This window comes from Phascolarctos cinereus, unplaced genomic scaffold (genome assembly GCF_003287225.1).
Source record: "Phascolarctos cinereus isolate Bilbo 61053 unplaced genomic scaffold, phaCin_HiC Scaffold_1;HRSCAF=81, whole genome shotgun sequence".
Lineage (NCBI taxonomy): Eukaryota > Metazoa > Chordata > Mammalia > Diprotodontia > Phascolarctidae > Phascolarctos > Phascolarctos cinereus.
The window spans coordinates 284,004,006-284,018,239 of NW_027555514.1; the positions used below are offsets into that span (position 1 = coordinate 284,004,006).

The 14,234-nt window shown below is 43.9% G+C and overlaps 1 protein-coding gene across 4 annotated transcripts in view; it reads right to left on the reverse strand.

Moving 5' to 3' along the window:
- The window catches only part of MRTFA (myocardin related transcription factor A), a 151,437-nt gene that overhangs the window by 51,507 nt on the left and 85,696 nt on the right, over window positions 1-14,234 (reverse strand). The window lies entirely within an intron of this gene.

The following is a 14,234-nucleotide window of genomic DNA, read 5'->3' on the forward strand; positions in this document are numbered from 1 at the left end:
AAGATCACAGGCTAGAGCTGCTGAATCCCCGTGATTTCCTGATGTGGAACTCTTCCATCTTAGTCACAACACTCATCTTGCCTGAGCTTTTCTCTCCTTCCTTACATTCATCTAAATCCTGCTCACTGAACAGGGCCAGGGAGAAGGCTCCCTCCAATATAGAATGTTCCCCAGTAACTTCCACCCAGAGGAGGTTTCTTTACCTGATATCTGTGAAATAAAAAAAAAAAAGGCACAGCTTTATTCTAATTAAGGTTTTCTTTGTAATCCTATGTATTTCATGCATTTAAAAACATTATTCTGAGGACAAATAGGGTGAAGAACTTGGATTTAGAGGAAATTAATAACTGAATGATATGATCCCCTTCACTCATACAGCAGCAAGCATGAGACGATTACGTGTGTATACATGTTAAGTATATACATGGAGGGCTTGTACTGCTTCCTTATTTCTCTAGGGTGAGTAAGGGGACCAGAACAAGATGCTCTACCTAATGTGACTTTTTGGGGCCACAGTATGCCACACTGGTGAGTCATACGCTAAAATCCTCAGATCTTCTTTCATGTGAACTATTATCTAAACCACATGAACAACACACACACACACACATAAACAGTTGATTTCTTTAAACACAAGTACAGGCTATTTTAGTGGAAAGAACACCAGATTTAGAGCCTGTAACCCTGGGTTCAGATCTTAACTCTGATCCAACTTATTTTCAGTGTGACCTTGAACACACAAGAGAAGCCCCTCCTCCTATCTCTACACTAGGCTAGTGGGTCCTTAGACAATATTCGCTCCCCCCTCCCCTCTCTCCTGGCTTCCCAGGCTTCCTTCAGAGCTCAGACTATAAATCCCACCTTCTTTAAGAAGTCTTTTCCGGTCCCTTTTAAAGCTAGTGCCTTACATCTGTTGATTGTTTCCAATTCATCCTCTTATCATCCTGGTGGTTGTTTCCTCTGGAGATGGGCTTGACTTCTGACTCTCTTTGTATCACCACGGCTCAACACACTGCCTGACATACAGTAAACGCTTAATAAATATCCACTGACTATTTGTACTTCAGTTTCTTTATGCGTAACATGAGAGGGCTGTATTAGGGTCCTTTTGGGGCAGCTGGACAGCACAGTAGATAAGAGTACCAGGCCTAGAGTCAGGAAAACTCATCTTCTTGACTTCAAATCTGTCCTCAGACACTAACTAGCTGTATGACCCTGGGCAAGTAACTTCATCCTGTTTGCCTCAGTTTTCCTCACCTGTAAAATGGGTTGAAGAAGGAAATGGCAAACCACTCTAGTACCTTTGGCAAGAAAACCCCAAATGGGGTCACAAAGAGTTGGACATGACTAAAAACAACTGAACAACAACAACAACAAGGGTCCTTTCAGATTTAATTCTTATGTTACTTGAAGACCTTGCTTGTGAAACCATACCCATCACCTGCAGATGAGATACTCCCTTTTCTGAGATGGGATGGTTGGGGGATAAAAGTAACTTAACTACATTTACAAACAGGAATCATCCCATGTTAACAAGCATACGCCTTATGAAAAAATGCTCTAAATTACTACTGATTAGAGAAATGCAAATTAAAATAACTCTGAATAACTCTCAGACGGGATAAAATAACAGAAGAGGAAAATGACACACGTTGAAGATGTGGAAAAATTAGGACACTAATACACTGGTGTAGATCTGAACTGATCCAACCATTCTGGAAAGCAATTTGGAACTAGACCCAAAGGGCTATAAAACCATGCATACTCTTTGGCCCAGCAATACCACTACTAGGTCTGTATCCCAAAGAGATCAAAGGAAAAGGATCTATTTGTACAAAAATATTTATAGCAGCTCTTTTTGTAGCGGCAAAAAATTGGAAACTGTGGGGATGCCCAGTAATTGGGAAGGGCTGAACAAGTTGTGGTATATGATTGTTATGGAATACTATTATGCTATAAGAAATGATAAGCAGGATGGTTTCAGAAAAACCCGGAAAGGCTTACATGCAAAGTGAAATTAGCAGAACCAGAATACTGTACACTGTAACAGCAGTACTGTATGATGATCAACTGTGAATGACTTAGCTATTCTCAGCAGTACAACAATCCAAGACAATTCCAAAGGACAAATGATGAAAAATGTTGTCCATCTCCAGAGAAAGAACTAATGAAATCTGGGAGCAGATCAAAGCATACTTTTTTTTTAACTTTATTTTTCTTGGAGTTTTTTGATCTCCTTTTTTTTTTTTTTGCAACATGACTAATATGGAAATGTTCTGCATGACTGCACATATATAATCTATATAAAACTGCTTGCCTTCTCAAGGAAGGGGGATAGGAGAGAGAGAGAAACTCAATTTTTTTTTTTTGGCTTTTTGGTGAGGCATTTGGGGTTAAGTGACTTGCCTGGGATCACACAGCTAGTAAGTGTCATGTGTCTGAGGCCAGATTTGAACTCAGCTCCTCTTGATTCCAAGGCTATCCATTCTGCCACCTAGCTGCCCCTAAACTCAAATTTTTAAAACAAATGTTTAAAAAAAAAAAGCAGCACATGTTTTACCCTACACCTGATGTTGTGCATTAGCAGATTTTGTAGTTCTGTATGGGATTCCCAGTTATTTCACTAGAATGCAGTGTGGTACAGGGGAAAGAGCCCTGAAACTGGAGTCAGAGGACCTCCATTCAAATAAGGTGCTAACTGCCACTTACTGCCCTGTGATTTTGGACATCTCACTTGATGTGTCTGGGCCTCAATGTCTTCATTTATAAAATATGCAGGTTGGATCAGACAGCTGCTAAAGTCCCTTCCAATTCTAGGTCTGTGATCCTCTGAACTCAATTAATCCTCCAAGATCTAGGAAAACAAAAGGAAAGACCAGGGCAATATACCACTAGAGTGCTGCAGTGGGAGGGCAGGCCAGGCACCTGAACCATTGAGTGCCCTTTCAATACACAAATTCACTTAGTCTAGGAAATGTGATGAAGGGTGAAATGCTCCACTATGCTCAGGATCATTCCCTGAGGATGTATACAGCCTTAGCAAGTGAGGGTGACATCAGCGGGGAAGTCTCACTGCCTCAACAGTCAAATGGAAAAGTTATCTAGTGGTAGTTCGGATCCTTGGGCCAATCTCTAAGAAGACAGATACAAGCAACAGACACAGGATGGTTCAGGCCAAAGTCAACGAGCTTAGGTGCTCTCGCCTTCTAAATTAACCCCGGAATTTAATTTCTCCTCAGAACATTCTGAAACCATAAAATAACAAGGGAGATAAAAGAATGCAGTGGAGATGTGAGAGAAGAGGGAAAAGAAAATTTTACACTGTTTCATGAGAGTTCTAGGGAAGTCAGCAGAAAATCTTTCTATCTGTCTGTCTATTTATCTCTATGTACAAAGACATACTTTATCAATATGGAATAAATTGTTCTGAACTAGAAAACCTACAAAACTTTATGAAATTCAACAGGTCTAAATACCCCAAAGAAACTACTCACAGTCCAGCAACATTTTTTTAAAGAGCCTACTATGTGCCAGCTACTGTGCTAAGTGCTGGGGACACAAAGGCAAAAGCTGGCCTCTGCCCTTGAGGAGCTCATAATCTAATGGGGGGGGGGGGAATGAACGGATGGGACACAACTTGCTTAAACGACCATATACAAACGACATTATGTGATAAACAGAGAATAATCAACTACTATCACCCCACAACAATGATAATGTTCTTTAAAAATCTTCTAGCGAGCTACACAAGTCCAGCCATGCAGGCATGGCAATAATCCTGAATTCAGAGACTTCTTGTTTCAGGAGACCTCTCCAGCAAAGATCTCAGATTTGCTCACTGACTGCATCTTGTGGCCTGGGCAGGCAAGGTACTTTCCACTGCTTCTTAATTCTAGCCCAGAGGGGAAGATTTAGAAACCTTTTCCATTCTAAACACTCATAAGAATTAGACTTCAGTTATCTGAAAGGGCCATCAGGTCTCTGACCTCCTTCCTCTCCCCCACCCCTGTTTTCAGCTCCCCCATTTATCCGAAATCTGACCAAGTTCCTCAGTGAAACAAATGAGGTGATCCTGTGACTCTATTATCTTTGGTGTTGCTATAACCTGACAGTGAGTGTGTCTTGTTTGGTATTGCATAACTCTCTTCCAGTTACTTCAATATAAAAAGAAAAAAATTTAAGCAGTAGAGTCAAGTAACAGTAGTCAACAGATACATTCCATTTTACTTTATAATTTCTCTATTATCTACATGTATATAACAATGATCCTTATAACTTACAATGATGATGAATGAACAAAAAAGGTTTTCTGCTCTTTATCTGACTTTCTCTTCTTATAGTTCATCCTGATTACTGGTCACCATTCTACACCAATTCTCTCCTTCCTTGATATTTGCCAACGGGCCCACCAGGCCCACCCAGCCTATAACATGAAGTGTGGAGCACCAGCTCACGTGGTCGTTTCGTCATTTCAGGGCTAGGTCCTCTAAAGGTGCTGAGTCAGGAGAGAAGGCTTTTGTGCCATCCCTCAAGCCCACACTCTTAACCAAAAAGCATGGCTTGCCTGATCTACCTGCTAATGAATTCCACCATATATTTAGTGGATCAGCTAGTGGGAGTGAACAGATGTTTGTAGAGATGAAAGCCACTGACCTAGCAGTCCATTAAAGAGAAGATTTGGAATAGAGAAAGTTATTTTAAAAAATATGATAAAGTGGAAATGAACACCATAATCCCATGATCCTTTAGGAACCGTCAATGCCTCTAGCTCCTTCCTAAATAGTGATGACTTACATTTATAAAACACTCTGAGATGGGGAAAGAACATGGGGGGACAGAACTTTTGCAAACTGAACTCACCTCACTCCTTTCTCATTTCTGCCTAAACTTCCAAGACAGGAACATAAAAGTTGGAAGTACAAAGAGAAACAGAAAGGAACGCAAGAGGTCACCAACATGGTGAAGGAACATACAAGAAGATGAAGGTGCCGCTACTTCCCTCTCATTCCTTTCACTGAGCCGCTCAAGCTGTTGTCAAATGAGACGTGTAAAGCACTCAGCACAAGGCCTGGTGCACAGCAGGTGCTAAGTGCTTGTTTCTTCCCTTCCTCTTGTCTCACACTGCCTCTAAGAACCAGGACAGCAAAGATGTGCTCAGCTCAGAAGAGAGGATGGGTGACAAGCCGTCTTTCTCAGGCTCTAATTATCCAAATATGAAAATGATTCCTATTCCATGACGGCACGGGACCTCAACTTCATGTCATTCTGAAAATCTAGGCTGGATGAAACATTTTTAACCTTGTCCTCACATGCATTAAACAGCAACACTATGGATATGTAAGGCAAATTCCACATGGGGCCTGAAAATGACATGCCAGCCAGGAAAGTAGCCTGCTCCACCAGAAGAGGCATCCCTAACTGCCCTGAATAAAACAGCCAGGCCTCCTGCCGGTGCTACTGGCTCTCAGAGGCCATCGAGCGTAATCTGTACCTGGACATGTGTCCTCCCTAAAGCATCCCTGACAAAGTGGTCGTGGCAGGTACTTCTGTGTGAAGATTCACAGTGAGAGCTCCAAAGGCTGTCGTTCACTGCACTTTGGGAGAGCCTGGTCAGGAGACATTTCCTTCTGCTCACCCCAACTGACACTTGAGGTCAAAAGAACAAGTCAATTCCCTCCTCCAAAGGATGGAGTCATCAAATACATGAATCAACCAACTGATTCATGAGCAGTCATTAATTGCAGAGAACAGAGTACTGGGCCTGGAGTCAGAAGGAACCAAGCTCCAATATGACCTTCGATATTTATTGTGTGACTCTGGGAAAATCACTTAGCCTCTGTTTGCCTTAGTTTTTCCAACTATAAAATGGGGATCATAATAGCACCTACCTACCAGAGTTCTAGTCTCATTTTACAGTAAAAATGCAAAGAATGCAAGAATCCCTTCTCACAAGACACTTACATGCAAATGGAGCACACAAGTACATAGTGGAGTATACAAATAAAACAAGGTGGCTTGAGAGGGAGGGTACCAGCAGCTGGGCTTAAGAAAATAGAAAGGGCTTTCTGTAGAAAGCAGGGCCTGAGTTGCATCCTGAAAGAAGAGAGAAGCCCCTGAGGCCCTTGTAGGAGGAATCACAGCTTGGGTATGGGAGACAGTCAGAGCAAAAGTACGGAGACAAGAGACATAGATGGGGCTCACTCCGGAGGCTGGCTTCGCTGGCTAGCAGAGCACAGAGAGCAAGTAATGCCCAGTGAGGTTAGGGTCAGGGGGTGAAGGTTTCTGCAAGCTAAACAGAAGGGTTGGTGCTAGGGGCAGCTGAGAGCCACTGGAGTTGACACGGGCAGACCTACATTTATGGAAAATCAGTTTGGCAGCACGTGTGGTGTGGTACAGACTGGAGCGGAGAGAGCCTCGAAGAAAAGGCAGACAAACAAGGAGGCTGCTGCACGATTCCAAGTGAAAGGTGAGAAGAGTCTGGGCTAAAGCAGAAGTAGAAAGATGACAAATGACTGGATGTGTGGGCCAAGGTAAAGTGAGGGGGTGAGGATGCTGACAAAATTACAAACCTGGCAGCCTGGAAAAATGGTGGTGCCTCTGATAGAAAGAGGGGGAAGATCAGAAAGTGGGGAGAGAGTTTAGGAGGAAAGATGAGTTCAATTTCAGATGGGAGGAGTTTGAGATATCTCCAGGAAATCCAGGCTGAAATGCCTAATAGTGTTGGAGTGGAGCTCAAGGGAGAACTGGATAGATAGAGATCAATTAAGGGCTGGACACGGAGATGTGGGAGGTCTTGTGGAGATGATAGCTAAACCCGTGAGAGCTGATGGGGGGAGGGAAGAAGTGAGGAGCGAGAGGGCACCTAGCTCAAAACCTTGGGCCATACCCATGTTTGATGAGCCAGCAAAGGAGCAGTCTGGCAAGTGGGTGCAGCACCAAAGCGGTGTTACAACATCCAGGGAGGAGACAGCATCCCAGAGGAGTGGGAAGTCACTAGTGCCAGATGCAGTAGGCAGCCTGAGAAGGATCAGGGCTAAGAAAAGAGCACCAGAAGGAGCAGTTTAGATGATCATGGGTAACTCTGGAGAGAGCAGCGACAGTTCAGAGATGAGGCTGGCACTGAGATTGTTGCAACAAGCTGAGGAGAGAGTAAGAGGAGAGAAAGTGGAGGCCGGGAGCATGGATATGTTTTCCACGAAGACTGGCTGAGAAAGGGAAGAGAGATAGACCATGAGGGGATGGCAGGGTCTAGTAAAGTTATTTAAGGAAAGGGAAGCCTTGGGCAGGTTCGAAGGCAACTGGGAAGGAACTCGTTGATAGGGAGAGGTTGAAGAGTTGGAAAAAGGAGAGGGGACAGCTGAGGGTGCCATGTGTTACAGAAGATGGAGGGTTGTTGACCTTGGCAAAGGGAAGGGGCACCTCGTTCTCAGAGACTGGAGGATGATGTCAAAGAATACTGACATAAGATGTCAGGGAAACTGAGAAGAAAAAGGGAATTTAGACTGAAGACAGTTATCATGTCTCCCCCTAATTCTTCTTGTCTCTTCTCCAGGATAAACATGACCGGTTCCCAAGACCAAGGGTTACAAATTTAGAGACAAAAAGCCTCTTACGGGTCAACTAGCTCAACCCCCGTATTTTACAGGTACTGAGGCCCCAAGGAATTACAGGTGACGGTAGTAAGCAGAAACTAAGAGTTGGGATCAAAGTCATTCCTCAGTGATGCACCCCGAATGAAACCGTTCTGTCCATGATGACAGAATACAAAGATTACCATTGCCCTAGTCCCGGATACTATGCTTCTCAATAATATAAAGTCACGTAAGGTCATTTGTGAAGTGCCTAATAATAAACATTACAAGCTATTTCCACTTTAAAATGCATTGTGATTTCACAGGGGTTTTTTTTTTGTTTTTTAAACTAAAATGAAAGCATCCCATCAGACCTATCCAAGAATTAAAATCCTAGGAAGCAAGGTCAAAAAATTACCAGCCGCCAAATATGGATCCCCCTGCACTAAAGAATCACAACAAGGCAGTGATCATTAAACGCCTGAATGACTGAAATTCTGCGGTTCCAACTGTAACTGACTGAATCCTGGAACTATGAGAGTTATGAGCCTGTCCAGTGCTAACCTCAGTAAGCACTGTTTAAACTGTCATCTTCCCTTGGAAGTCTCAGAGACATCTTAGCACCAACACATCACTCTCTTCCCCTGACCCTCTCCTCTTCCAGCGTCCCTGGGTCCTGCTGAAGGCTGCGCAGCCCTCCGAAGCATGCCCCAGACCCCTCATCCCATCACCAAGTCTTGCCCTTTCTACCTCCACTCACACCTTAGTTCAGGCCTCCATGACCTTGTGCCTGCATTATCATGTTAGTCCCCTTCAGAATCTCAGTAGCCTCCCGATTGACTTAAGGCCCCTCTTCAGTCCACCCTACACCCTGCTGCCAAAGTCATTTTCCTAAGCATCAATCTCTCCTATTTAACCAACTCCAGCCATTTCCTATTGTCTCAAGGATAAAAATAATAAGCACACAACCTATCTTTTCCAGCCTCACTAGACAGCATTCAGCCTCCAACCAAACTGGCCTCCTCTCTGTCCATCACAAGAGACACTGCATCTTCTGACCATCCCAGATGTCTAGAAAGCACTCCCACTTTACATCGGCTTCAGAGTCTGTCTCTTCTTTTATTATTGTTTGCCCTTTGTTTTCAAAGAGACCCAAGGACAGCACAGGGCAATACCTTGCCTTGCTTGTGAATTGGATTGAAGTGAGGCAGAGGTGCCCAAAGTCATCAGCCTCACTCTGTCTTCCAGAGTCATCAAAGTCCAGTGATGACGGGGGGGGGGGGGGGAAGGATCACCGGTGACGGCCTGGGGTGCAGTGAATGATCTTAGCCCTTCAATGTCTGATGAAACTCTACACACTCCACATGCCTGCTTCAGCCACCTTTATCGCCATTGGAACAAACCGTTCTCACCCACCCATTCTGCTGGGGGAATTCTTCACTTACTTGGATAGACATCCCCCTAACTTACTGACGGGTTTGAGGCCCACTGGTTACCTGTCTGCTGAGACAGTTTTAGCAGGGCGTGGAGGCTGCACGTGCTACAGCTTCTTGGAGCCACGGGGGAGAGCTGAGCGCCAGGTGGACACCCAAGGTGGTTAAGCAGCCCTCACCCCAGAGGTGCCGGTCCTCCCTGAACGTCCTGTTTCTTTTACACCATAATTAAACGCCTTCCTCTGCACCAGTAAGCCTTTTCTGATCCCAAGGGTCCTCCCCTCCAGACCACCTCCTATTTCACTGTTTTGGATACAGCTGTATTTATTAGCTTGATCTTTTTGCTGTACATATTTTTATCTGTACGTACCGTCTTCCCTACGAGAAGGTAAGCGAAGGGCAAGCAGAGGATGTTTCCTTTTTTGTACTTGTTTTTCCAAGTCAGGGCTGGGAATATGGTGGATACTTAATACATGCCTGTTGACTGATTAATTATAAACTCAGAGCTGGAAGTGACCTTAAAGGCCACTGAGTCCAGTATCTCCTCATTTTACAAAAGAAGGAATGTAGGCACATGGAGGTTAAGTGACTTTTCCAGGGTCCCTAAGCTACCAAGTGTCTGAGGTAAGATCTGAACTCAGGTCTTTCTGACTCCAAGTCTAATGCCTAATCCATTATGCCATTAGGACTTTAAATGGGTGAACTCATTTAAAGTCAGCCCCATTTACACATCAGTAAACACGTCACCTTATAATATATGATAACGACCATCTTCCTTGTGCACCATTACGTAAAACCCTACTTGACTGCTCTCTCACACACTCTGAGATCATCACCTGTTTGTAAGGTGTTGGCCTTTGACTCCACGGGTAGGAAGTGTGGGCAGGTGCAGTAACTGCCCCAAACCACAAAAGTGTGTGTCAATTGTTAGACTGGTTTGGCAAAGCCAATGTCTTAGCGAGTTAGGGGGGGCCACCTTTTGAACACACACATGAGGAGCACATATCGCTGCCCCCATTAAGGCCCTACCACATAAACACCCAAAGACATTGTGGCACCAAAGAGAAAATTTTGTCAGCTTCTCAGGTACCACAATAATAATCTGCTGACCGGGCAAGGGTTCTAAGCTGGGACAAGACCACTCAGTCCTGAGGATAGAAGGACTGCATGAAAACATCCATGCTTCCTCTGAGACCGCAAAAAGCTCAGAATAAAGTCAAAGGGATTCTGTAGAATTGAAGTCTATGTTGGGTGGTGCTGATGAGTCAGGAAGGACAACTGAGACTTGCTTTTAGGTAGCATTTAGAAAACAATTCCATGTATCAAGGTAGTAAAACAGAAAGTGACCCAATACAGAGGCAGTCCCTACTCCCCAGGAACAAGAGCTTCTAGATCATATTGACACTTAAGCACAGGATTCTCAAAAAGAATAAAGCCAAACCAGGAAACCAATGGATAGTAAGATACATAGAACTATATCTAGACAGACACCCACTCACACATACTCATCTCTCCCTCTCCCTCACTCCCACCACATCCAAGCTGTCGTCAGGGCCGGGAGATTTCACATTTCTCAAATACATCTCCTTCTCTCCTCTGACCCTGCTGGTGGGCCTGCCTGCTTCGAGTCTCCCTACTCCAATACATCCTCCAATAAGCACCCCCTCTACTCAAACTCTAGTGGCTCCCTATTGCCTCTGGGATCAAATATAAAAGGCTCTGTTTGGCATTCAAAGCCCTTCATAACCTAGCCTCGTCTTAACTTTCCAGTTTTTTTACACCTTACTACCTCACACACACTCTTTTGATCCAGGGACATATCCTGACCGTTCCACAAACAAGACCCTCAATCTCTGGCTCTCCCTCCTTGGCTTAGACTGACTTCCCCGGCTTCCTTTAAGTGCCAATTAAAACTGTCTCTTCCACAGAAAGCCTTCCCAACCCTCCCTTCTAGCACTAAGGATTTCCTAGTTACCCAGCACACAACTGTTTGCCTATTGTCTCCCTCCTCACAGGGTGAACTCCTCGAGAGCAGAGACTGTCTTCTGCCTCTTTTTGTATCCTCAGTGCTTAGCACAGTACCTGGCACAACATACTTAATAAATGTATACTGAATGATGTCCATACATATATACAGAGAGTACTTCAGACACAGTAGACAGTCTGTGAATATAGGAAAGAATAGGGGAAATCAATCCCAGTACCAACGGGAATTCCATGTCAAAAATGGGTAAGATTGAAGGAAACGATACATTTTCTTCTGTTCCATATGGAAAGGTTTTGTGAAGGAGATGGGATTTCAGCAGGTGATGTGTTAAAACTAGGTTTTAAACTAGTTAGAGGTGGAGAGAAAATCAGACAGATGATCTCTGGATGCAATGCTATGTGGAACTGAACTCTCTTAATTATAATAATTTAAGGAGTAAGTGAGTAGATCTAGATGCTCATTCAAGAGAATCATCTTCCATTGTGCAAGACTCTATGAACATTTGTTGAGACTGCTATTGTGTGTGTATGGGGGGGGGGGATATTAAAGAAGCCCTCTAAGAGGGTTTCGAAATATAGGTAGGCTAATCAGGGAAGGAGTACAGCAGAAACTCCAGCAGTCATTCTGAGGTCCAACTGTTGCAATCCCTTGGCTTGTCATGTTTTACGCTCCCGCTCTTTCTTACCCATCCGCCTGTGAAGGTCAGAGGTGGGAGCACCGGGATTCCAACTTCTTCTTCTACTAGACCACACTCAGCAACCTGCCCTCCTCTGAGCTTCAGCACCCAATCAGAATCCTGGTAGCTGCTGCCTAGCACCCACAAGTTCAGGCCTTTGCTAACAGTCCTTCTTCCCTCCCTGACTCCTGCTCCCAATTTTTCCTTGATTATGTCTTGTTCTTGGGTCTTTCGGACCACTCCTCTCTCTTGGCTCTCAGGTTCCTCTCCTGGATATCCATTTCGATCCTATCTGCTAACCACGGGGGCCCTCCAGGCTCTGTCTTGGGCACCCTTCTCTTCTCCCTTCACTCTATCCCCCCTGATGACCTTGGAAGCTTGGATTCAAGTGTCATCTCCATCCTGACAATTCTCAAACTGACTCATTAAGCCCCAACCTCTCACTGATCTCCAGTTTGATATTTCCAACTGCACGAAGGGCTCAGCACAGCGCCCAGCACACAGCAGGCATTATACAAACGCTTATTCCCTTCTTGTCCCCTTTCACGGACATTGTAACCTCAGTATGTTCAAAACCAAACTCATTGCTGTGCTCCCCATTTCCCCTCTTCCTAATTCCCCTTTTTCCAGCAAGGATTCCGCCATCCTCCTAGACATGCAGGGTCACAGCCTGGGTGTGTTATCCTAACCTTCTCCCTTTCTCACGGTACATATATGATCCGCCGCCGCAGGCCTCATCATCCCAAGCCTGGATCACTTCAGTAGCTGCTAGGTGGCTTCCCTGCTACAGGTCTCTTCCCACCCCATCTGATCATCTACTTTCACTGTTAAAAGTGGGCTTTCTAAAGCAAGATTCTGATCATGTCACTCCCTACTCAACAACACATAGTGCCTGGCATATAAGTAGACACTTAATAATTTTTTTTTTAACTATTTGTTGACTGAGAGAAGAGCCAAAGGCCAAACTAAGAGCAAAAATCTCCTCTGGTCACTAATGTTGCACGAAAGGATGTGGAGACACTTGAGGGAATATCATAGCCTCCGGCATACCAACCTGCCTCCAACCCTTTTCTAGAACCCTTGGGGCACCCTGATTCCAACAGATTCCAAGAGCATCCTATCGCAAAAAACAGATTAATAAATAAAACAGCTTATCCCATAGCAAAAGTTGGGAAAACTTCATCCAGTACATTACAAACAAAATAAAGTAGACCTTAACTATATCTTCAACTTGCTTGGTTCTTGGTTCCAGAGTCTTATCATGAAATGCAAAAAGATACTTTATTACCACAGGAAACTATAAAAGTCCTGGAATGGCCAGTGTCTATAAACAATCAAGATGTAGTTTGAAGAACACAATTTCCTATTTCACACAAAGAACAGAAAAGGCCCCATAAAGAACTGCAAATGATGGAGACACTCAGACGCATGATACAGTCAGTGCAAGACAGTGTCAGTAAAGGACGGGATTCTAGACACGCTGGGGAAGCCTGTGCTTCTCTGGGCACCTGAAGGGCCTAATTTTGAGCCTTCACATCGAATGCCCTCCTTCAGATTTCAGCAAAACCAAGACAGCTTTCTTAATGGGAGAAAATGCCCTCAAAATGAAAGCTAAGAATTAAAATGAAATTCCTTTTTTGAAAGATCCAGAACCTAAGTTCTACAGAAGCCAAGTGAGACACCTCAGGGAATTCCAAAGTAAATAGTGGGACGAGTTGGAACCAGAATGTGGGTCTCCTGACAGGCATCCAGAATCTTCTGTTTAGTTCTTGCTAACAATAAGAAAGACTGGTTTAAATACATAAAACCAAACAACTCAGAAAGGAAAAAAATGATCTACTCAATATTACCTCCCATGTCTCCCTATCACCTCCAGGATCAAATATAAAATCTTCTCTTAGGTGTTCAAAACCCTTTATAACCTGCCCACCCTCTCCTACATTTCTATTCTTCTTACACATAAGGCATAAGGCAGCCCCCTCCCCTGAGGATTAAATATACACTGAAAAACACAGGCATGAAAGGTAGATCCCCTTTTCATCTTACTTTCTATGCTGTGATCTTTAATAATCAGGTCACATAATCCTTTTAAATTAACTGTAAAATATAGTACAAGCTATTTGCCAAAGCCTAATTTCTGCCAGACTGATTGCCAAAAGCTCTATTCAGACAGGAAGTTCTTTCTGAAGTAACACATTTTCAGACTTAATGAACTCATTATTACCAAGTTCCATTATTCAAATTGTCCCTTGTCTAGTGTGGTCCACTTACCTACTTTCTTTGCTGTTCAGTCATGCCCAACTCTGTGACCCCATGTGGGGGGTTTTCTTGGCAAGGATACTGGAGCGATTTGCCATCTCCTTCTCCAGCTTATTTTACAGATGAGGAAACTGAGGCAAACAGGGTGAAGTGACTTGTTCAGGGTCACACTGCTAGTGGTTTCAGTGACTGATGCTTTATATTTTTAGTTTGAGGCCTAAAGATGCTATTATCCTCTTCATTTCTACTTATTTTTATTATTTCTCACAATATTCCAGACCTTTTACTCTTCATATTGACTTTATTAT